Genomic DNA, 25,299 nt, shown 5'->3' on the forward strand with positions numbered 1-25,299 from the left:
AGTCCAACAATCTGTTTCGGTTATGGTTGTCGAAGTTTTAAACATAACAAAAAAAATTAACCTTAGAATACATTGATTTAAACACTATAAAATCTAGAGATAGCATCGTTGAGTAAACATTAAAAAATTCTCTCCGGCATAAATTAATATTATTCGAAAAAAAATGGGGCTAAAAGTGTTAAGAATTGTGAAAATTTTCTTTAAATTGCTATTGGTTCATACTGGAGTCGAACCTGGGACTTTCCACTTATCTGTTTCGGTTCTGGGGGGGGGGGGGGGGTGAGATCAGTGGCGGCGCGAGAGCAAAAGTAGACGTCGGCGATGCAGTTTTGCGAGGCCCTTTTAATCATAAAATATTTTCAGACAAATCATTGAATTCACGGAATTAATTTTTGTACTAACTATTGGCACTTATAGTTTCCAATTCACTTAATTGCTAGGACAAAAACATTTCGTGACTAGTAGCGCAATCAAAAAGTTTTTCTTGGTGGTGGGGGGAGGGGGCGGCACATTGAAAGAGGAAAAATGACCTGATAGAAAGGTGGGTCCGGGGGTCCTCCCCCGGAAAAATTTTAAAATTTTTAGTTTAAAAACGCCATTTTAGGCTTTCTTTGCTGATGTTAGGGGAAAAAATTTACAGAGGTCTCGGTGGAAATTTCTAGAAATTGAAGCCTTAAAAACGCAATTATAGGCCACTTTTATTGACTTAAAGGGTCAGAGAGTGTCCCAGATCGATTCTTTTGTTTAAAAAAAATAGGTCAAAATCAATCCCCTGCAAATTCTCGAAATCGAAGTTTCAAAAACAGAATTTTAGACTAACTTTGATGATTTTACGGAAAGGGAGGGAGCTCTTCCCTCGAAAAATTTTGAAAATTATGCTTCTAAAAACTTTAGCAATATTTTATATTCAGGTGCCAGTCCACCTAAACTTTTTGTTGATGTAGTTTAAAAAACCTAATTGCTAATGATATAAAAGAAAGGCGGTATGGGGACCCTTGCATGAATATTTTCTGATATTCAAGCCTTAAAAATGCGATTCTAAGGCCATATTTTGTAATATTAGGTTCGGTAATTTTTGAAATTCAAGCTACAAAAACACAATTTTAAGCGATTTTCGATGTTGTTTAGTATTTGGGGGCTTTAAGCTGGATATATCGCGAAATTTAAGATCTCGAAACGAAATTTCAGATGCTCCATAATGCTATCGGTGCGCGCGTGTATGGAGGGGTGTGTGTTCGGAGGAGCAGCATTTTGAATATTTTCTAATTTTTCAACAAGAGAAAAAGAAAATAAATACAACGGGGGGGGGGGGGGATCAATAAGCTGGTAGCTAGTGAATATTTTAAATTCAGATTCCTACAGAATTGGGCCCCGCATTTGCTAAAGCTGGCTCTGTGAAGTCTCCGCTGCACGCACTATTTTGATTACTTTTGTGTCTGTTGCATTTAATAAGAGCTTCAATTGAAAACATGGAAATTTCTTAAAACCTTTGAGAATTTTGCGAGGCCCTATCTGCGCGAGGCCGTCGGCAGTCGCCGACGCCTAGCGCCGCCACTGGGTGAGATCTTAAACCTTATAAAAACAAAAAAAATCACCTTAGTTGATATTGATTTAGGCACTATAAAATCTGGTGGTAGCACCATTGAGTCAACGTAGAATTTTCTTTTCTGCAAAAATTATTACTATTCAGAAATAAAAAGTTTTTAAATAAAAACAAAAAACCTGACTGCGTAAAAACTGAAAAGAAAAATGTATAAATCCAGTAGTTTAGAATGTTATTAAGTACTGCTGCATCACTACGCCGTTGAAATAGTTTTATAACTGTACACAGATAAGGCAAAGCATAAATTCAAAAGCAGAATAGAAGGATCAACAGTCGGGGCCCATTCCTTTCTGATTCAAAGAACTCTGCAAAATTTGAATGGGCCCCGACTGTTGATCCTTCTATTCTGCTTTTGAATTTATGATTTGCCTTATCTGTGTACGGTTATACAACTATTTCAACGGTGTAGTTATTCAGTAGTACGTAACATTCTAAACTACTGGATTTATACATTTTTCTTTTTAGTTTTTTTGGTTTTTACGCAGTCGGGTTTTTTGTTTTAATTTTAATAACTTTTTATTTTACACTTTTTAGTTAACTTTCATTGACTTAGTTATTATAATTATAAGACGGTACATTTCGCAACCTTGTCATTTCATTGGGAGAGTTTGTATCGTGAGGCTTATTAAGTAACTTGTGGTGGTCTAAACTACTGATAATTAGTCTCTCTAGGGACCTAACTCGGCTTAAAGCAACAATGTGCGTGACCTTCGGCAAAAATTTAGTCAACCACAGCACAGGTATATTCTATTCTATTCAAGAGTCACAACTGACTACAACTGTATTTATGTCGAGGACTGCATACTAAGTGCCTTGCCTCCATTATTTTATATACCGATAGATGGCAGCACCATCACCGGATCGAACAGTTAATGAGAATTTAGAACTAGTCCAAGAGCTAATAACTACCTGGTACTAGCACCCCCAGAGGTATCGTTTCACTTGGAGGACATTGAGACCACGAGCATATTTAACGTCGCCCAGTCCCCTTTAATGACGACGGTGGGTCTTCGACCAGCGGGGATCGAACCCGAGCCCCTCCGGCCCCGAGTCCAATGCCCTACCGATCAGGCTACCACGGCCCCAGCACAGCTATATAAACAGTCTGTATAACTCATGATGACGCGAAATCGGAAACGTCGTCAGTCAAGTCTTTCTCGCAAAACTAAAAAAGCCTCGCAGAAGCCTCTCAAGAAAGTACACGTCGCGAAACTCAGTCCCTTGAATCAAGGCAAAAACAAATGCAACATGTTAGAAATGAAAATTAGTAGACTCGCTTTCTTTTGGGGCTTATTGCAAGAGTTTTTTTTTTTCATGAGGACTACAATCTGAGTGTCTCGCCTTCGTTACGCATATTATATTTTTTATTACAGTACAGAATAAATATAAAGAACACATGAAAGAATTTGCATCAGAAAGAGCGGGAAGTACATTCGGAGCGAGGGTGTCTTGACCTACCGCCTCAAGTGGGAGAAGCAATCACTTAGACCACTCGGCCAATGAGAAGCCCAATTAGTAGACTTAGTAAATAAAAAAATTCAGGCAGCGAAAACTACCTGCATTTGTCGCACGCAGGTAGCGTGCGACACAGTGTGCAACACCAAACGTGCGCCGATCCCGAATTGCCATGTTTTGTCAACTGGTTGTTGATATGGTGAATTTTGATTACTGTCATGTGTTTAGTGACGCTCCCAAGGTTAAGACAAATCGATTGACGTAAGAATTACCAAAATTGGCCAAGGCGTTTAGCCTGTAGAACGCCACATAGAAACGAACATACATACATAGACTGATAAACACATTACGCTCCTTTACGTCGCGCACGCGCAGTCGGGTACAAATGGAGGTAATAAAATATTTGAAATTGTAAAAAGAAAATTATGATGATATTGGCTCACACGGGAACCGACCCCGGGATCTTCCGCTTGGTAGCCGAATATCCTGATCACTGAACTATTTCGGTTCCGGTGGTCGAATTCTTTAACTTTATAAAAACAAAATTCATTTTATGTATTGGATATTGATTTTAACGCTATAAAATTTAGAAATTAGCGTCATTGAGAGTCAACATAGAATATTCTTCCCTGCATAAATTAACTTTATTCGATAAAAATAGGGCTAAAATATATCTAAAATTGTGAGAGAAAAAAATTACAACGATTATTGATCCCCACTGGAATCGAACCCGGGACCTTTCGCTTGGTAGCCAAAAGCCCTAACCACCGATTAATTTCAGTTCTGGTTGTGAAAGTCTAAAACATTATAAAATAACGAAAAATTCCCTTTAGAATATATTGATTTTAACACCATAAAAACTAAAGGTAGCATCATTAAGTAAACATAAAAAATTTCTCTCTTGCATAAATTAATACTATTCAGAAAAAAATGGGCTAAAAATATTAAGAATTGTGAAAAAGTTTTTTAAATTGATATTGGTCCATACTGGAGACTAGCCTGGGACCTTCCACTTGGTCGCCAAACGCCCTAACCACTGATCTATTTCTGTTCTGGGGGGGGGGGGGGGGATCTTAAACCTTATAAAAACAAGAAGTTTAACTTAGTTGACTTTGGATACATATCAACTATATACTCCATACTAGAGTTGAACCTGGGACCAAAACAGAACTACTCGTTGAAGTTTTTCGAAGTGATCTGCAAACCCTATCAGTGCTGAAAAAAAATACTGTGAAATTTTCAGCGAAATCGGCCGGGTAGTTCTCGAGTTTTGCGAGTTTAAACAAACAGACGCTTTTTGGACACTTCATATTATACTATGTAGAGATAAAAGTAAGGTTTCAAAGAAATTCTGGAAGTCTGTGGCGGGCCTGCGTCCAGGAGACCCCATAGCCTTGAAAATTTGCACAAAATTACTTCGAGCCCCGGAAGTGTGCACTGGGGTTTTGTTTTTTAAAATTCGAATTATTTTTTTTAAATTAATTTTTTAAGCTCAAATTTCGCGTAAATTGCCTATTGAAGGGGTGAAAAATTACTTACACATATTAATTTTATATATCGTTGGAAAGGGTAGAATTTTCCTCATTCTACGCAATTTGTCTCAATGCTTCAACTTAAATACGGCAGGAGTTATTAGCGTTTTTTGGCTTAGCAAAAATTTAGGCACTATTTTCTTCACTAAATCTATCATTAAAAAGCGAAGGAATTTTCCCACAGTTTTCTTTTTGACACCACTAAAAAGAGCAGCTTTTTTTACTCCAGATCTAATGTGACCCACGGTAGTAAAACTAAGCTTCCAACTCCAAAGGAAAAAATGTTACAAGCCGTTACAAATAAAAATCGAATAATATCATCACCATTAAAATTATTGATGTTTTATTTGGCGTTGCCATAGTTACGTCTTTTCGATTCGCATGTTTCTTCGGTCTTATTTACAAACTTTAAGGGTTTCGATTGTAACGGAAAATCTTAGGTTCAATTCAATTCAAGCCCCGACCTACAGAGCAAAATATATTACCAGAGACGACGAACATGAAACGATTTTTCAAACATACAAACCGCAGTTTTGCAATGCTCAGGAGCCCCTTAGGGTTCTGCAAGCTGGTACAAGGTATTTTCGAACCCAGGAAAGGGGTGCTTTCTGATCCAAAGGGGACTTATGAGTTTTTAATGTTTCTTTTTAACTGACGCTTTAAATCTTTGTGAATCAAATAAGATTGCGAAGCAATCTTTGGGGGTTGGTGAGTGTTAACGAGCAGGGCGCAGAGCCCCCTAGTATCTTAAAAAAACCCATAAAAAGAAATTAATCGCATCAAGTTTAAGGCTCGATCTGAAAATCTGTTCACATCACATTTCTCAATGACTCAGATGAGACGCTAGAGCTCTTTACTTTATTAATGTGTGTGTAATAAAAATGATGACAAAAAACAGATTAAAATACAATAAAGTAAGAAAAAAGTCAAAAAAAGCTCAAATTGCCAATTACAGCAGACAACTGTTTCTGCGTTACAGGGAACGCCTTTTTCAATGCAAAAAGGCTCTTTGCTTTTGTCGGATGTCTTTTCATCCATAAGCTCATTACTTTTTGCATTGAAAAAGGCATTCCCTGTAACGCCGAAACACGTGTCTGCTGTAATTGGCAATTTATGCTTTTTTTTGACGTTGTTTTTTCTTACTTTACTGTTCAGCACAAAGGTATTTATTTATCTTAAAAGACAATATTTTGCTCTCAATTTCAACAAATAGAAAAAGAGAAGGTTCAATTTCGTCCGTTGTTCAATTTTCGGAGGTATCATCATCGGGGATGCTGCAGTTTTCGCTGTCGCACGCAATGGCAGAAAGAAATTTTCCACGCAAGTACGAGGTGACTCGAGGTTTGTAGGAATCTTTAGCTTCTTTCGCCTCTATCAGCGATTCCGGACATTGGCCCCAGCAATGTAAGGATTTATCTAAAATGAGAAAAGTTTCACATTGATATAGAAAACTTAAAATATACATATAAAGTCAAACTCAGAACTATACTGAACATATAAATTAACTCAGGGTTATCTTTAGCTTACAGAAAATTCCAATCATAACGGCAAATTATAGCAAAAGAAAAAGGGGCAGAAATTTCAACAAACTCGATCTTTATGAAAAAAGGCTCATGTCACAGTTTTCAACATGAAAAGAGTAAAATTTGGACACTTATGCATAATATAAGGAATCGTGAATGAACAAATTTTGGGACAGAAATCTGAGGGTAAAAGGGATTTTTAAAATAGGAGTCAGGAACTACATTAAGCCAATACAGGCCCAGAAATTCGGAGGCTGAAGTTGCCATTTTTTTTGGAAGTGAAAAGAAAAAAAAAAAAGGGGGGGGGAGGGGAGGATTTGGAAAAGAAATGTTTGGAAGATTGCATAAGTTTCGACTTAAGTTTTGCCATATTTTTTATTTTGTCAAAAAAAAAAAAAAAAAAAAAAACATGTAAATTTTAAAACCGCAAGTGCTAAAGGGTTGTACAGTAAATAACAATTAAATATATCTGTCAGACACAAAATTACGCTACAATAGAGGACTGAAATGCATAACATATGACATAGCAATGTACAAAAGGAAGAAAAGCAAGCCAACTTTTAATCTGAACCTAATAAAAAACAAACATTTTACTGAAACACAGATCCTTAGTACAGTAAATGAAATAAAAAGGCATTACAGTATGTTTAAAACAAGAAGTTCTGTCTAGAACTAGACGAGCCTACTTTCCCGTACATACTACTTTCTAGTACCTGATCAATATTCTCAAAAATAGCTAAAATCGCAAATGTTTTCAAACATATTTTTTATTGTCAAAAAAAAAAAAAAAAAAAAAAAAAAACCGTCTGCGCATATCTTTATGTAGAAACATAAATGACTTCGAGTTTATTCGCCGAAAATTGAATTCGCAACTCCAACAAACTATAGGGGACGCTGCAGTCACTGTCTAATGGCGAATGAAAAAACTAAAACAAACGCACGCCGTAAAGTACAAATTGCTTCTTAACTTAGGAAATGACAGAAATTTTTGTTCGCATGTATGGTTTTTTGTTCTTTATTCATTTGAAAAGATTTTTCACAGTCTTTTGGTTATTCTGACCCATGTAGAAAGAGATTAGAAATCAAAAAGTATTACGAAAGTAAAAAATTAAAGGAGAACACACAATAAGTTGTTCTGAAGCAGCCATTTTCACGATGTTGAATTCGGTATTCATAAATTTTTGGTTCGCTTCGAACGGCATTTTCATTTTGTACTGTTTTTCTATACATTAGTACATATTATGTCCAATTTCGTGACATTTCCGGCATTTGTTGACATTTTTGTCACATAGTGCACATACGTGACAGACTGTCTAGAGTAACATTTAACGCTAGATAATTTATTTCTATGACTATATAATTGGATATCAAAAAAAATCATCATGCATTTAATTCACTCGTCATGGAAATGATTTAACTGATATGCAAAATCTTGTCAAGACAGATTATTCTTTCGCACAATACTAAAACCATAACCCTATACGCAGATTTTTGGCGAAACTCTTCTACCGATAATGACAGCTTTTGCGGAGCAGTAAAATAAAGTTTGCGCGATATTTTAGCGATAAAAACTCCAAGCTTTTATTTTTTATTTTTCAAATTCTTAACGTTCTTTTTTGGATTTTTCAATCTGTTCTGCGATAAATGTTTTCAAGAAAATTTATTTGCATGCTGTCCATTTCAGTTGGATGCTATAGTAACAAGGTTATTTAAATCATTTATGTGGAATTTGGTTGAGGAAAAGCAGTAATTTTTCAGCATGGCCCTAGTGTCCAGTAAATGTTGTTTATTCCGCTTTTTTTCATCGAATTGAAAAACTGATATTTATTTAAATTCACTCAGAACAAGATAAATAAAATGTGTACTCACAGTTTATATCAAATATTTTTGATGTTACGCTGTTGCGAATGACGGTTTCAAATGATGAATTATGCAAATAAAAAAAAAAAAAAAAATACACATAACAAACTGTTTGTTTTGCCCAAAATGAACACGTGGAACACAATGTTTTAGTTTTTTCGGCAGTTTTGTAAATCACCGCAAGGTAGCGTATTCGAGCTCTGGAGTTGCGAATACCTAAATTAAAACTTTAGCGTAAAAATCAAAACAAGTCAAATCAACAATAATTATTTCACAGTCAAAACCATAGCTGAGGAGTCAGAGTCAATCTCATTTTGGGGTAAAGGAGTCGGAGTCGAATATCGAAGAATCGGAGTCAGTCATTTGTCCTCCGTGTATAAATTTTTGCCAAAGCTACGAAGTCAGAGTCGAAGTCGGGGAGTCGGAGTCCGATTAATTGTCGGGCACAGGAGTCGGAGTCAGGTGCCCCTAAATTCTCGGAGTCGATGTCTGGAGTTTGGCGTCAAGAGCTATTTCCAACAAATTTGTTTGAAGTAAATCCGCCTTCAAGTACGGAATCTACATTGACTTTCAGTTTCCCCATAGGCGCTAATGTTAAAGGATTTGAACTGTTCAAAATTGAACGGAAAATTGTTCAAATCGAAAAGATATTTTATAAACAAGTTTTTCATTAAAAGCTTTTCGCTACGAAGCTTGTTTGAAGCAAATTCGCCTAACAGTTCGGAATTGCTTTGAATTTCCCCGTAGGCGCTAATGTTAAGTTTTTTTGAACTGTTCAAAGTTGAACAAAAAATAGTTCAAATCAAAAGTGAAATATGGGAATGAGGTGTCCTTGCTGAGATCTTTCGAACAAAAAAAGAGTTTTTTCGAATCGGACTAGTCATTCAAAAGTTATTAAGGGGGGGGGGGGGCAGACAGACAGACCGACAGACATTGTTCCCCATCTAAATACCTTACTTTCCAATTTTTAAATTTTCGATATTTAATTATTTTATTTATTTTTGACCTTTTTGTTTTTCGCGATATTTTTAAAATGCATTAAGCCTTCTTTCATGCTTTTTTCTTCTTTTTCTGACTTTTACTGGGAAAGTAGGCTACAAAGGCATGTCAACAAAGAAATTGTTGACTCAAGAAATTAATCAATGGACTTTTTCATTTACAGAGGTCTCGGTGGAAATTTCTAGAAATTGAAGCCTTAAAAACGCAATTATAGGCCACTTTTATTGACTTAAAGGGTCAGAGAGTGTCCCAGATCGATTCTTTTGTTTAAAAAAAATAGGTCAAAATCAATCCCCTGCAAATTCTCGAAATCGAAGTTTCAAAAACAGAATTTTAGACTAACTTTGATGATTTTACGGAAAGGGAGGGAGCTCTTCCCTCGAAAAATTTTGAAAATTATGCTTCTAAAAACTTTAGCAATATTTTATATTCAGGTGCCAGTCCACCTAAACTTTTTGTTGATGTAGTTTAAAAAACCTAATTGCTAATGATATAAAAGAAAGGCGGTATGGGGACCCTTGCATGAATATTTTCTGATATTCAAGCCTTAAAAATGCGATTCTAAGGCCATATTTTGTAATATTAGGTTCGGTAATTTTTGAAATTCAAGCTACAAAAACACAATTTTAAGCGATTTTCGATGTTGTTTAGTATTTGGGGGCTTTAAGCTGGATATATCGCGAAATTTAAGATCTCGAAACGAAATTTCAGATGCTCCATAATGCTATCGGTGCGCGCGTGTATGGAGGGGTGTGTGTTCGGAGGAGCAGCATTTTGAATATTTTCTAATTTTTCAACAAGAGAAAAAGAAAATAAATACAACGGGGGGGGGGGGGGGATCAATAAGCTGGTAGCTAGTGAATATTTTAAATTCAGATTCCTACAGAATTGGGCCCCGCATTTGCTAAAGCTGGCTCTGTGAAGTCTCCGCTGCACGCACTATTTTGATTACTTTTGTGTCTGTTGCATTTAATAAGAGCTTCAATTGAAAACATGGAAATTTCTTAAAACCTTTGAGAATTTTGCGAGGCCCCTATCTGCGCGAGGCCGTCGGCAGTCGCCGACGCCTAGCGCCGCCACTGGGTGAGATCTTAAACCTTATAAAAACAAAAAAAAATCACCTTAGTTGATATTGATTTAGGCACTATAAAATCTGGTGGTAGCACCATTGAGTCAACGTAGAATTTTCTTTTCTGCAAAAATTATTACTATTCAGAAATAAAAAGTTTTTAAATAAAAACAAAAAACCTGACTGCGTAAAAACTGAAAAGAAAAATGTATAAATCCAGTAGTTTAGAATGTTATTAAGTACTGCTGCATCACTACGCCGTTGAAATAGTTTTATAACTGTACACAGATAAGGCAAAGCATAAATTCAAAAGCAGAATAGAAGGATCAACAGTCGGGGCCCATTCCTTTCTGATTCAAAGAACTCTGCAAAATTTGAATGGGCCCCGACTGTTGATCCTTCTATTCTGCTTTTGAATTTATGATTTGCCTTATCTGTGTACGGTTATACAACTATTTCAACGGTGTAGTTATTCAGTAGTACGTAACATTCTAAACTACTGGATTTATACATTTTTCTTTTTAGTTTTTTTGGTTTTTACGCAGTCGGGTTTTTTGTTTTAATTTTAATAACTTTTTATTTTACACTTTTTAGTTAACTTTCATTGACTTAGTTATTATAATTATAAGACGGTACATTTCGCAACCTTGTCATTTCATTGGGAGAGTTTGTATCGTGAGGCTTATTAAGTAACTTGTGGTGGTCTAAACTACTGATAATTAGTCTCTCTAGGGACCTAACTCGGCTTAAAGCAACAATGTGCGTGACCTTCGGCAAAAATTTAGTCAACCACAGCACAGGTATATTCTATTCTATTCAAGAGTCACAACTGACTACAACTGTATTTATGTCGAGGACTGCATACTAAGTGCCTTGCCTCCATTATTTTATATACCGATAGATGGCAGCACCATCACCGGATCGAACAGTTAATGAGAATTTAGAACTAGTCCAAGAGCTAATAACTACCTGGTACTAGCACCCCCAGAGGTATCGTTTCACTTGGAGGACATTGAGACCACGAGCATATTTAACGTCGCCCAGTCCCCTTTAATGACGACGGTGGGTCTTCGACCAGCGGGGATCGAACCCGAGCCCCTCCGGCCCCGAGTCCAATGCCCTACCGATCAGGCTACCACGGCCCCAGCACAGCTATATAAACAGTCTGTATAACTCATGATGACGCGAAATCGGAAACGTCGTCAGTCAAGTCTTTCTCGCAAAACTAAAAAAGCCTCGCAGAAGCCTCTCAAGAAAGTACACGTCGCGAAACTCAGTCCCTTGAATCAAGGCAAAAACAAATGCAACATGTTAGAAATGAAAATTAGTAGGTAGGTACATTGGTGGCTGGTAAAGGGTTAAACCAGGGGTAGAAGAGCAAGTTAGGTGGAAGGCACATTTATTTATTTTTTCATTTAAAGGCCATAGCCGAGTTTCTATGTTAAATCTGCCCTTGCAGCTTTTTCGACTCACACTTGATGGACCATTTTGGTGTCGAGTAAAAATAATTTAGCCAAATTTTCAGCTTTTTTTAATCAATTGATCTCCGAGTTTTTCAAAAAAAAAAAAAAGTTTTTTCGATTTTAATTTTTTTTTCCCAGTAAAATTCAAAATTAATGAATGGTAATTTTTTCCCTTATTCTTAATAATAAAATACATGAACATTTGTACTCGCAGTAAAAAAAAAAGTAGATAGTGGAAAAAAAAAACAAAAGGGGGAAATTTTTAAATATCTCAATTGCAGGAAAAGTCTCAAAGCAAATGCAAGAATTTTATTTGTTTTCACTCAAGCAAAAAATGACAACAGCATCAAAATGTCTTATTGACTTTATTCACGCTAATTAAAGCTGAGCTTGCTGTAATTCTATGAACAAAAACTGCGGCAGAGCCGTGTCCAAGGGGAGGATTTTAGGGGTTAAACCCCTCCCATTGGGGAAAAATAATAAAAAAAAAACCAAGTGAAGAAAAGTGTACAGCTGGCTTAAAACTACCTTTAATATTAAATTTTGTGTACAGCATTTTTTAAATCATATTTTGAAAATCAGTGATGGAGGAACCCTTAAATGGGTTGTCAAACAAAGCATTCACTGTGTTTAATATTGCTTTTTATAAGGAAGTTATGATGACCTGGTCGTTTCACAAAAAGAGATGAACGTTGCCGCTATGAAGATGCATTGTAATCTCGTTTTGGTAATGTAATTTGCATATGCAATGAACCCTTTCTTATTTAGTTTGCTTGTCCTAGGATATAAACCCTGAATACATAGTATGTTACAAAAGAAATTGTGAATTTGTTTATAGTACTTGTTGCTATGTACCGCGCAGTAAACAGATAATAAAGTTTGAATCTAAACAAGAAATAAAATGAATAAATACTGAAACTACTAGCACAGCCAGAATTTGCCTTCGGGAAGGTGGGTTTCATTATTGTCCTTACATGTACAGAACAGCCTCGTTTATCCAGACTAACTGGGTCCAAAAGCAATCCGAAAAAAACGAAAATCCGCATAGTTCGAGTAATAAGCAAGAAACATTCTCAAATAAGCAGACTTATCTTTTACTACAGCAAAAAAACAATGTTTTCTACCAAAAACCTTCATAGTAACATTTCTCACAAATACTTCATCATTCATGGTTCAGATGCGGTGGCTTCGGACTGACACTTCAAGTACGCCATATTGTTTGTTAAATGAGTACTATACTTTATTGTATGTTGTATGCAAGAGTTCTACATTTAATCGAGACAAAACCGGAATATTTGGCGTATTTATATGTAGTTTCGTTCTTGCAATCATAGTTTAATATAATTGTAATAGTAAATATATTTTTGTTTAACTTAACAAATTTGATCCGAATAAACCGGAGATCCGGATAAACAAGGTTCTACTGCATATAAAATGCAATAAATGATTTTTTCGTATTAGCCCCCCCTCCTCCCCACTAGGCCCATCAATGTGACCATTTAACAAAAATGAAATATTTGACACACTGACACACTTGACAATGAGTTATAGGTATTTGTTGTGTTTTCCTGACAATGCAGGTAAGAATTATTAAACATTGAACCCAAAACCCCTCCCCTTATGAGATCCTGGACACGGACCTGAACTGCAGAGAATACTTTAAAAATAAAGATAAGCCTTGTTTTAAAATATGAAATTGACTTCAAATGAACAATAAGGTGTTGTTCTAATCGAACAAATACGACCATTTTTCGATGACACACACCCAAATTTACGATTATCTTTAAAATTGGAGTAAAATCATGCATTACTTTTTATCTAAACAAAAAGTACTCTATGTTCGCCCTCGCATCCCTGACGACATGTGTAGCAAATTTGATGATGATCGGTCGGATAGTTAAGGTGTGAAAAAGTAACAAACAAAATCACTTTCGCATTTATAATCTTAGTAAAGATAACTTGAGGAAAAGATAAAACACACTTGTGAAGTTGATTCTTCTATCTTTAAACACGTGAATCAACCAATTTTATCATTTCTTCAATCAATGGCTAAATTTGAACTTAGAAACTTTTGAAAGTGATTGGGCAATTGCACTTCTTCCCCCCTCCCCCCTGGTACGAGCCGCTCATGTGCTATTACCTCATTTCATCAAGTACAAAACACCCAATTTGGGGTTTGTGCTCTTTGGTATTGTTCTGCGTAATTTATTGAATTAACTTATGATATGCTTTCTACAAAAGCCATTGTGAACAATTTTTTTTTTAAATCCAAAATGAACTGTTACTGCTGCCATGAATAAATTAACCAAATTTTTCTTCACAAAGAGGGAGATGAATTGTCTTGCACAATTTGCCGACCTATTATATTGTGTCCAAAATGGTGAATACATTTCTAACTTATGGGTCATTGTTTTTAGAGCAATTTTGCATTGAAATTAGTTTAAAGCTTAAAAATTAAATGCTTTGGCTTTTGAGTCATGAAAGAAAATAAACAAGTACAGTGCTTCAATTTTATGGTAATACTATTTAATTTACAAAAATAAAAAGTAAAATAACAAAAAATATGAAAAAAAAAAAAAACTGCATTGATGGAATTAAAAGATTACTTTAAAATAGTTTTAGTACTATACAATTACACTGAAAAAGGAGATGGGGGGGGGGTTGGGGGTGTTGCACTCATGTTTTTAAATAAACTATGGACAGCATAGCTCATATTAATAGTTGCACAAAGACTGAAACTATCGCTTTATACTTACCCTGATTGCTGAACATGCGTCACGTGATGCAACTTTTACTTTTGAGGTTGACCGTGCAACGCTGGGCAATGCTGCTTCTTATAACATAAATACAAAGCCACCATTCAGCATCGTGCAACAATTAAGAGCACTGAATTTAATATTTTTTTAAACACCCTTTCCATCAGATAAAATAAAATACTCACAAAAAAACAGGTGCTTTGAGGAGGCTGTTATGGCTCATGTACTAAACACATTCAATAGACCACTTTATTTTCTAACTAACTTATGTATCATTATTCAAAGACATATGAGCCGCTCAGAAGCCAATGTGGTTAAGTCCAAAACACAAAAATTGAGAAAATTAATGTTTTTTAATACATTAGTTTTTAAAATTCTTGGTTTATTAATTTAATTAGAAAAGTGCATAAAGTCTTTTTTCGAGGTGTAAACTCTGCAAAAAAACAAGATATGTACACGATGTGTAAATAAAAACGTAAATATTTATTGAAATAATGACAGCATCTTAAAAATTTTAGGACTTATACCTTTTGCCAGCTGAAAACGGTAAGAAATTTATGTAAAAATAATAAAATAACATTTATTGTCATAAGTTTTATGTTTATTCATCATAACAAACATAATCTTCTTCTGTGTTATTTAAATGTAAATCTTAATATCGACGTGTTGTCCTTAATGTCATGTAAAAGACGTGTTTAATTATAGGTATATACTTTAATAACACATGGATGTCTTTTTTGTTTTTCTTTAAATTGTTCTGCCATAGGTTGAGTTATATTTTTTAAATTTACTGGTCTACCCTTTTTTTTATGAATTACATGAAATTTTGCTTATGATGATCATTGAGCTTGTAAAAAAATTTCATCGCCTGTTTTCTTTGATAAAAGTTTATCTAGCGAATACAAAGTTGTAAACAGTTACAAGGTTTATTATCAAATTTCATTGCAGGAATTATTATTTTATTTCTATTTAAAATTTTTTTTTAAAACTTTGTATCCTTTTTTGTTTCTCAACATTTCACGACCATTTCCCAGGATTCCTGCTGCGTTTTCTACCAACTTTTCCGTTATTTTGATTATTTTCTATATTTTCATGATCTGATGATCTATCAGAATCAATATGGTCAACTCTCCTTCAATTAGAAAGAAATATCGTATCACTTTCACAGTGTCTATTTCCATTGACATTTTTTTATACCCTTACAATAAATCTTTTTTATTATTTTTAAAAGTCAGAGTTTTTACAGTTATTAAAGAAAATTTATTTAATGTTTTTGATAACACAGTAATTTTCGCAAACACTTCAACGTAATATTTTTGTGTTCTGACGCACATGCATAAAACTCAAACAATTCTAATTAGAAGGTAACAGTTACAGTTACTATGAATTTCTTGTTTTTCAGTGTTGCCAACAAATATCGAAAGAAGAAGAATAATTTAATGTTTATTTCAAAGTTTATGTAAAAATTATTGATAAAAGGTGGACTTATTCACAATGGCTTCAGAAATTACTATACAATATATTCAGAAGCTATTAAAAAAAGGGCTGTCTAGCCTAGAAAAAAGTAACCAACGAGTAAATACTTTAATAACTAAAAAGATTATTATTTATTTCAACAAAATTTCCAAATATCAGAAAATATCAAAAAATGGACTTAACCGCATTGGCTTCTGAGCGGCTCATATATCAATAGAAAAAAAATAACAAGCCCTGGTTAATGAAAGAGTGTTATACTAGTTGTACACATATAATCAATCATCATTTCAAATACTAATGTAAAAAATATACTACACTTAAATATACTACAAAAATGTATACTAACTACCAGTATCAGTTTCAGATAAATAACCAAGACAGCCGGAAATCTATTTTCCTAGGAAGAACAAAACACCATTTTCCTGAAATTGCAAAACAGAGATAAGCAACATACAAGAACAACATGTACTAACAATATTAAAACATCGAAGATTTTTTTTTACTTCAAATGGCAAGTATTTAAGACAACAATACATCAATGAAAATACAAAACAGAAAAGAAACTGACAAAGACTTAAAAATTGATAAGAGTGATTCTATAAACCAAGAGAGTTTCTTATCCCCCCTCAGATCGGAATACGAGGATGCGAAGGGCATTTAGATAGATAGGATAGATAGGGCAAATACACATCTTTCAGCGAAAATGCCAGTTTGCAAAAAAAGCTGAACTCCATGTGGATTGAAAATTACCGCAATAATAACCAAGGTTTGCCTATGTATATATATCAGTCAATACATATCCAATATTAATTTTTAAACTATCATGATATTTCGATATTTTCGATACTTATTTCGAACTGCCAGATTTGCAAGATTAAAATAAAATGTATTAATCATATCAATATTATCCATTTATTACTAAAAATAACTGAAAATAATACATTATATACATATGATACATTAATATATCAGTAAAATAATATTCTGTTTTTATTTATAAAATTATTAGTAATGTTACAATATTAATATAGTTTAACAATGCTTTGTTAAAAATTAATGGTTGGTAAGAAAAAGGAAAATGTTTTATGGCTGCGCACTGACTAAAGCATATTTTTTATATCTGCATTATATAGTTGTCAGTTGGTTTATTTATTTAGAGAGCGATATTAAAAGTAGGAGCCAAACATGTACAAAACAACACAATACATTTATTTAAAACCAACTCATAATTTAAACATTTGGAAAGCGACCGTACGTGCATTACTATTGCGTGCGGTTCACAGTTACATCTAACATCCCCCCTTTTAAGATAATAAGTTATTTGAAATTTTAAGTACAAAAGCAAAATAAGATTAAGTTACATAATCTTTTAAATAAGCAGGACGCCTTGATATTCGTCCACTTCTGGTTCGAATACAGTTATCATTGTTCACAGTTGTTCTATTGCTGACATCAGTGTGAGTATCTCCATCATCATTAAGGCTGCTGTTATTATCAGGAATTTCATTGATGTTATCATTTGATGCGGAAATATTTTTATATGTTTGTTCTTTAAGCTGCAAATTTACTTTCCTGATGTCTCTACGGTTTCTTCTTAACGTTTTACCATAACTATTTTTAACTATATAGGATCTTGGAACAGATTTTAACTTATGTACTATTTGAGCTGGTTCCCAAGTCTTATTTGCGTAATTTCTTATTGTCACATTATCTCCTGCTTTGAGATCTTGTAGCGAATGAGTATTTTTGTCGTAATAAAACTTCTGCTTATTCTGTCTGTGAACTAATTTTTCTCTTATATTACTGAAAAGCTTTGCGTTTAATAATTTACTGGTTATGGGTAACTTAGTTTTGAGCCTTCGGTTGAACATCATTTGAGCAGGAGAGAGATCTATACCTGCAATGGGGGTATTTCGGTACTCCATTAAACCTACATGATAATCTTTGTTATCCTCCTTTGCTTTTCTGAATAAAGATTTGACTATTCCTACTCCTCTTTCCACCATACCATTACTAGGTGAATAGTGTGGACTTATGAAAATGTATTCAAAATCCCATTCTTTGGCAAATTGCTTGTATAAGTAGCTATTAAATGGAATGTTATCTGAGACTACTTTATCTGGAACACCGAATTTTGCGAAAATAGACTTCAGCTTGTCAATAACTTCATTTGCAGACTTATCATTAAGTTCACAAACTTCCAACCACTTTGAATAATAGTCAATCAAAACTAAGAAAGACTTGTTTCCAAAACTCATCAAATCAGCACCAACCTTTTCAAATGGTCTGTGAGAAATATCGTGAGGATGAAGTGGCTCTTTTAGTCTACCCTGTAGTTGTGGTACCCGTCTAGGAGGATGTACAACTGGAACAGCATCATCTTTTAAAACAATCTTGTATGGTTCATCAGGGAATTTACCATTTCCACTGAATACACTCTTAAATTGGTTAATAACCTGTTGTTTACTTTCAATTTTCATTACGTCAACTCTTTCAATTAACATTAACTTGCTACATGCATCTAATCCCAAAATAGGTTTTGACTCAAAATTCACAATGTAAAATTCTAGTTTAATGTCTCTAAACTTATCTGTAGAGCATTTAAATAAAGCAATTCCATCTGGAATAATTTTATGATTCCCATATGACAGTAGAGTAACGCCCGTTGGCTTAAGATCTCGTTTCCTCACTAGGCTTTTAATTTCCCTATAAGAAATTATATTGGCTTCAGATCCAGTATCAAGCTTAAAATTCATACTTAAACTTCGCTTATCATTTGACAAGATTACATTCTTATTCCATGAATTTGTCTCTTTTACCTTTGCGGAGTGTACTGAATCAATAAAAACACAAAGTTCGCTTTGTTCTTTAACTTCGTGAACTTTTCTTCCATGTGATCGGCAACCAATAGCAAAATGGTTTTCCTTTTTACATTTGGCGCATTTCTTTCCATATGCCGGACACTGTCTCGCTTTATGACGTCTTCCGCATTTCTTGCAATCAAACTCAGCATTTTGTGACGATTTAACAGGCAAATTTTTCTTAGTAAACTTTTTCCGCTGGACGACATCCACGCTAGTTTCATTAAATATCGGTGCTTCAGCGCCTTTCATCACCCTTAAATGCTCTTGGCTCGTTTCTGCTGCGCGGACAAATTTAGCTGCTTTGATTAGAGTTAGGCTTGGCTCCCTTAACAATCTTTCTTTAAGTCCTTGGTCACGTATCCCAAGTACAATCCTGTCACGGATTAGTCCATCTGTTTGTTCTTCAAATTCACAAGTCGACGCTAAGGTTTTCAACTGAATTAAATAGTCATCGAATAACTGTCCCCCTTTTTGGCTGCATGAAAAAAACTTGTAGCGTTCAAAAACTACGTTCTGCTTTGGCGAGCAATAGTCCTCAAATTTTGCAATAACATCTTCAAAATTATCACTTTTGGAAGAATCGCTGTCAAAATTGAACGTGTTAAATATTTCTAAGCCTTGATTTCCCAATAAATTCAACAAAATGGCAATTTTCGTTTTGTCGGATTTGGCGTCTTTTTCTGTCGCTACCAAGTAATTTTCTAACTGTTGTTTCCACTTTTTCCATGATTCTTTTAAATTTCCTGATGAGAAATTAAGTTCTCCAGGAGCACGGAACGAATCCATTTTTAATTGTGGTTGATTACTTCTTAACAAAATTTATCCACTGTAGGATCTTCAACGTTTAATAATTTCCTTCGTGAAAATTAAACGCTCATTTAAAGAAAACCAAAACGTCTCTAATGGTTTTGCAATCCACTTACTATATTGGTTTTAACTCCTGACACCATGTCAGTTGGTTTATTTATTTAGAGAGCGATATTAAAAGTAGGAGCCAAACATGTACAAAACAACACAATACATTTATTTAAAACCAACTAATAATTTGAACATTTGGAAAGCGACCGTACGTGCGTTACTATTGCGTGCGGTTCACAGTTACATCTAACAATAGTTATGTAAAAGTAGAGAACAAAAGAAAATTCAGTAAAGCAGCTGCTGTTAAAATAACTCAATTCAAATAAACAACATTTTAAAAGTAAAATATAATTACTGAGATACACATAATTGTGTGCTACAATAATCAATAAACAATGTAACATATGATTTCAAATAAGTTTTTCATGTTTTAAGTTTACATAAAATTTTATATTTGATTATATAATACAGTGATGTTTTTCTGTGATTTTTACAGGGCTCGTGTATAGTAATCAATTTATAGGGTAAATGAATATAATAGTCAATAACCAATATAATATCCAGTACCAACTTTAGTTATGTTATATTTTGGTCTTTAGCATTAAATTATCCTATTTCACAAATTATTGTAGATATCAGTCACATGTGATAACATTTAAAGTACGCAAATTTTTAACATAAAATGTATATTATGTATAAGTAAAGAAAGAAACATTTATTATAGTTCTATATATTTTAATTATAATTTAAGATAATAAACAGCAGTGATTTGAGGACGCAGTTATTATATAATGACTTTAGTTTGCGCTGATTTAAAATATTGGATAGATATCAAAATACAGGATATTTTCAAAAATATCACGATAGTTTCAAACCCTGATAATAACAAGCAGTTAGAACTACCTACATAAATCAGGACGTTATGAAATGCATTAAAAAATTCTTAAATATTCACAGCAAAATGAATTATTGAGATTAATTAAAAACTACCAATCATTTAACAGCACAGAAAAAAAAGAGAAAAATGAAGAAATTACTAAACTAAATATTGAATTAACAAGATAAAGGTATAACAGGCTAAAATAGCCCAAAATTTTCAAAAGAAATGAAATATTATTTTTCAATAATTTATTACTTCAGTATGTTTAGTAAAACATTCTTAATGCTGTAAATTGATTATTTATTTTTTAAAAATAATTATATTCAAAATTCAAACCGGAACAATTGATTGTTTAAATTTTCTTTCAATAAAAATAACTCTTTCGAACCCTGGAGGCAAACTGTAGAAGAAAAACTTTTTCCATTAATAATATAAACTTTTAGAAACCCCAGAGATGGTCTCCAAAATCCCTTTCATTTTCAATATAATCACTACTGCTAAACACTTGAATAAAGAGTGTCGAAAAAATCCTTTTTGTTTTGATTTTGTACTTTAAATGCTAAATTACCTTATTATCACTAACATCTACTTGAATATTTAAAAAAAAATAGAAAAAGAAAGAATAAAGTTAGAAATCAACGTAAAATAAATAATATTGTAGCACAAAGTTTATTTGATCGTTTTTCATTTAGAATGATAAATGTTAGCAAAGTACAGGGTGTTTCAAAATGAATAGCGGAGTTTTAACATGTTATAATATTTATTACACCAAACTTACAGCCACAAGTGATATATCAAATGAAAGAGAAACTCAAACAGTTTTTTACATAATAGCCTACAAGTGTTCAATGTGAGCGTCACTCGGCACACGTCAAGACGATATGCGAGTTCTTCCCAAACTTTGATGAAGGTCTCATTAGTCATTGCTGCAACAGCTGTTTCAATCCTGTTCCTTAATTCGGGAAGGTGGGCTGGCACACACACACAGTCCTTGATAAACCCCCAAAGACAGAAATCACACGGCGTCAGGTCGGGTGACCGTGGGGGCCATGGGAAACAAGCCCTGTCATTAGGCCCCTTACGGCCAATCCAGCGGTCGGGTACAGTTACCTTAAGCCAATCGCTTAACCTAACGTTGCACAAGTAACAACAGAGTCCGTCTTTGCAAACTGTAAGACAAAAAACGCTTTCTGTTCTTTAGTCGCCATCTTTGCTACAAGCGCTTTCTAGCGGATTGCAGCTGAAACATTCCACGTGCATGCGCACTGATGCCAACAAACAAAAAACTGTTTGAGTTTCTCTTTCATTTGATATATCACTTGTGGCTGTAAGTTTGGTGTCATAAATATTATAACATGTTTTAAAACCCCGCTATTCATTTTTAACAACCTGTACTTTGAGCATGTCCTATTGATTGTGGCAGCATATTAGTTGTGCCACATGAATATTCCTATTGTTAGAATGTTTAAGGTTACTCAAAGTTAGGAAAAAAGTAATGTTTCCTGTTTCATACCTTGTGATGAGTCTTATTCAAATGAGCTTGACTTTGCTGAAGACACTTTAGTAGCGGCTGGGGACCTATGTGGAGCAGAAAACGAAAATGTTAGAGAAAGAAGCTGAGAATGAGTCACAAAAACGATATAAATTTGGTAATCTCAAGAGAAAATGTCATAACTAAATTAATTCAGTTTTAGGAAAACCTTAAATGCAGATTCTGATCGAATTACAACAAAGCCTCGCTGAAGGAGAGAGTTTAGATGTCAAACCTTTCTAAATTGATGAAACAAAATAACTTTTTAAAAATGAACTTCTTTTTACTCTATAAGCTGTGTTCGTGGTACATCACTTGCAGATACGAATCAGATCTTTAAATTTTTTCATAACAAATACAGTAAAACGGCAATGGGTAGTAAATCGGATAAGTGGTCACTCCGCTTAAATTTTTGTATTCCTTTGGTCTCAACAAGGTCTATCATTTGGTAATGAAAATTATCCTCCTTTACTGGTCACCAAATTCAATTTTGCTCCGGTTAACCAGTCACTCAAAATTTGATTTCTAAAGCTCTCTTTTCTTATCGGATCTTAGAAAATAGCGTTGGACTTAGTTGAAATGCTGTGTGATAACCATTTTTCCTTGAAATCTTGCTCCTCGCTTCTGGTCATTCAAAGCATACTTCTTGCTATAACTGTTCCTAGTGCCAAGAATATAAATCAAACTCCACCCAGCAAGACCGACAGAATCTAATTCCTGGCGAAAGGTTGTCAGCATTCAACACCCTTTCAAGGTGCAACAGATGCCGAATTCAAAAATTTAAGTACATCAAAAGAGTTAATTTCAGTAAGCAATAATTTCATCAGTCAACATTGATGGAATGTTTTAATGTACCATAAGTACATTAAAATAAGCTGTTATTGATGTTATGTAATGTATAAGTAAGATAAAATAAAACAAGATTAAGTAATGAGTTCCCCCCCCCCCCCTCTTACACATTCAAAATGTATACCTTAATTTTTGACGTAGTCGCCATATTTGATCATTCTCAAGATTTAAGCACACAAAACTTTAAGTGATCAAGTTTCCAAAAAAAGATTTGGATGTTTATTGCAATGCACACTATTGAAAATAATGCAAAACGGGCTTCTTTTTTTTTTGGATAATTCTTAATTATTTTCTTGAAAAATGCAAAGTTTTTTTATTCAGAATATTATTTTATCCTCATTGATTTTGACGCTAATGTACTAAAAGTAGACTATTTTGTCTAAATTTGAGATTGTAAAGGATTATTTATTACTTATAATAAATTTTATGCCACAAATTAAAAATCTATTACCTTAAATTTTACGTTTTGATATGTGGCGACTAACACCATGTTTGGTCATTCGCAAGATGGAAATAGACAAGAGTATTAATTATCCGTTTCTGAAAACAGAATTGAATGTTTACCTCAATGAAAACTGTTGGAAAAAGCACAAAATGTGCAATAATTTTTTTCTTGAAAAAGGAAATTTTAGCTGTATTTCATCCTCATCCTTTGATTTAAACTGAAACTATTTCATCTAAAATGCAGTTTCCAGCTGACTTCTCATTTATTTACTTATTTATTCATTTTTTTTTTTTTTGAAAATAAAACTTAAAAACATTTTTTAACTTAAACTTTCCATAAATAAAAAAAAAGTACTGAATAGTTATTTTTTAGAATGCGCAAAGTTTTTTCAATGTAAAAGAAATGAGCTTCATGACAGTGTAGAAATACATATTTTGCATATTGATTGAATTAAGATCAATGATACAATATTTAAATAAAAATCAAAACTGTTTTGCAACCAGAACAGGCTTAGGCTTTTTTTTTTTTTTTGTCTATTTCAAAATTTTTTAGAGAACAGAAGAACCCGAAAACAGGAATTAGCTGACATTCCCACATTTTATGACAAATTCCAATTCAAGCTTCAACTTTTTCGTTCAATAAATATTATAAAGCTATCTTTCAATAATTCAATTTATATGTAAATGCTTTCACTTTTTTTAACATGAATTAAGGATTAAAAAAAATTGATTTTTAAGTTTTTTTTTCTTCACACCAACTTTTAACATAGTGCCTCAACCTGATTGTTTCAATTCAAAAAAAGAAGAAAAACTTAGTTAGAGAGAAAGCGGCTACTAATAATCAACTAATTAAAATTGTCTTCTACTGGCCACTTGCTAAAATCTAAAAAACTTTATTTCCAGGTTGCATAAGCAGAGGAATTACATTGATTAAAAGGATCAAATCAATATCCCAACATCCAAAATCAAAATTTCTCAAGAAAGCTTGTTGCTGTACTGAGTAAAAAAAGGGCAGAACTTATGAAATTTAGAAATTCCAAGAAGAATGACAGGGCCCCGAGTTAAAAAATGATTTTGATCAAATGTATGAAAAATAAATAAATAAGTAAAAAATAAACTGACTTCAAATTGATTGATTTTAATCAACACCTCGGTTATAGATAAAAATCCCTTTTATAATGCTGAAGAATTTAAAAATCTGAAGCACAAAGTAACACTTCAAGACTACTAAGTTTTGAAAAAAACAGTTCCTCGTTCCTTATAACCAAAATCGGAAATACATGCAGGATGTATTTTGTGAATTTTGTACAGTAATAAATTTCTTAATTGTTTAGTCACAAAACAAGCAAATGAAGAACAGATATACAAGTTCAATATTATGTTGCCCTCACAAATATATTCTTACCTAAACACTGTGATGAAATTATCAAATATATGATGAATCTAGAAATTCTTTCATCAGCCTTAAAGGGTCTTTTTAGAGAAATCAACTCATAGAGAATGCAGCCAACCGCTCATATGTTACCCTTCTGATTATTTCTTATAACAGCTGAAGGAAACACATAAACCCGACAAGCATCCAGCATCAAAAACAGAAGGAAGCAAGTTAGTGTCATACAATGGTACAGAATCTGAAAGAAAAGAAGAGTAATTAAAAAAACCATACACTCAGATTTTTGAAAATAAAACCTGAGCTCATATGATTTGATGTAAAATAACACTAATCCATTTTTTCTTTCTTTCTAATGCTGCTGCGTTAAACTACTTGAACATTTTGCAGACCTAGTGCAATCCCCCAATATGGTATCCAGGCTTTCATGTGCCCCCATTGAGGCGCGGGCGTCAATGGCACGGATAATTTTGATGCAATATTTTCCAACATATGAACGCACCTGGGCTCTATTGGATGCAAAACTCCACTAGATTTTAATTTTGCCCAGGGCTTTCAAAGCAAAACAAATAGCCCAAAAGATACTTTATATACCATTTACAAAGGATACTTTACATACCATTTACAAAGGATACTTTACATACCTTTACATACCATATAATCATACAACATGGAGGCTGATGATTTTCAGCACCTCCAAACTCCACCGATTGGCCACCACAGAACAACGGCGCAGAAGACAACTGC

General features: G+C 33.6%; 1 long non-coding RNA gene across 1 annotated transcript; it reads right to left on the reverse strand.

The window, feature by feature from the left end:
• Nucleotides 1-5,604: 5,604 nt before the first annotated feature.
• LOC129232760 (uncharacterized) lies at nucleotides 5,605-24,787 on the reverse strand. The gene is made up of 4 exons (XR_008581389.1): nucleotides 24,568-24,787; nucleotides 21,852-21,916; nucleotides 16,086-16,158; nucleotides 5,605-6,006 (listed from the first exon to the last, which is right to left on the reverse strand). It is a non-coding gene; the product is annotated as an uncharacterized LOC129232760 (long non-coding RNA).
• Nucleotides 24,788-25,299: the final 512 nt, after the last annotated feature.

Source organism: Uloborus diversus, unplaced genomic scaffold, assembly GCF_026930045.1.
Source record: "Uloborus diversus isolate 005 unplaced genomic scaffold, Udiv.v.3.1 scaffold_137, whole genome shotgun sequence".
Lineage (NCBI taxonomy): Eukaryota > Metazoa > Arthropoda > Arachnida > Araneae > Uloboridae > Uloborus > Uloborus diversus.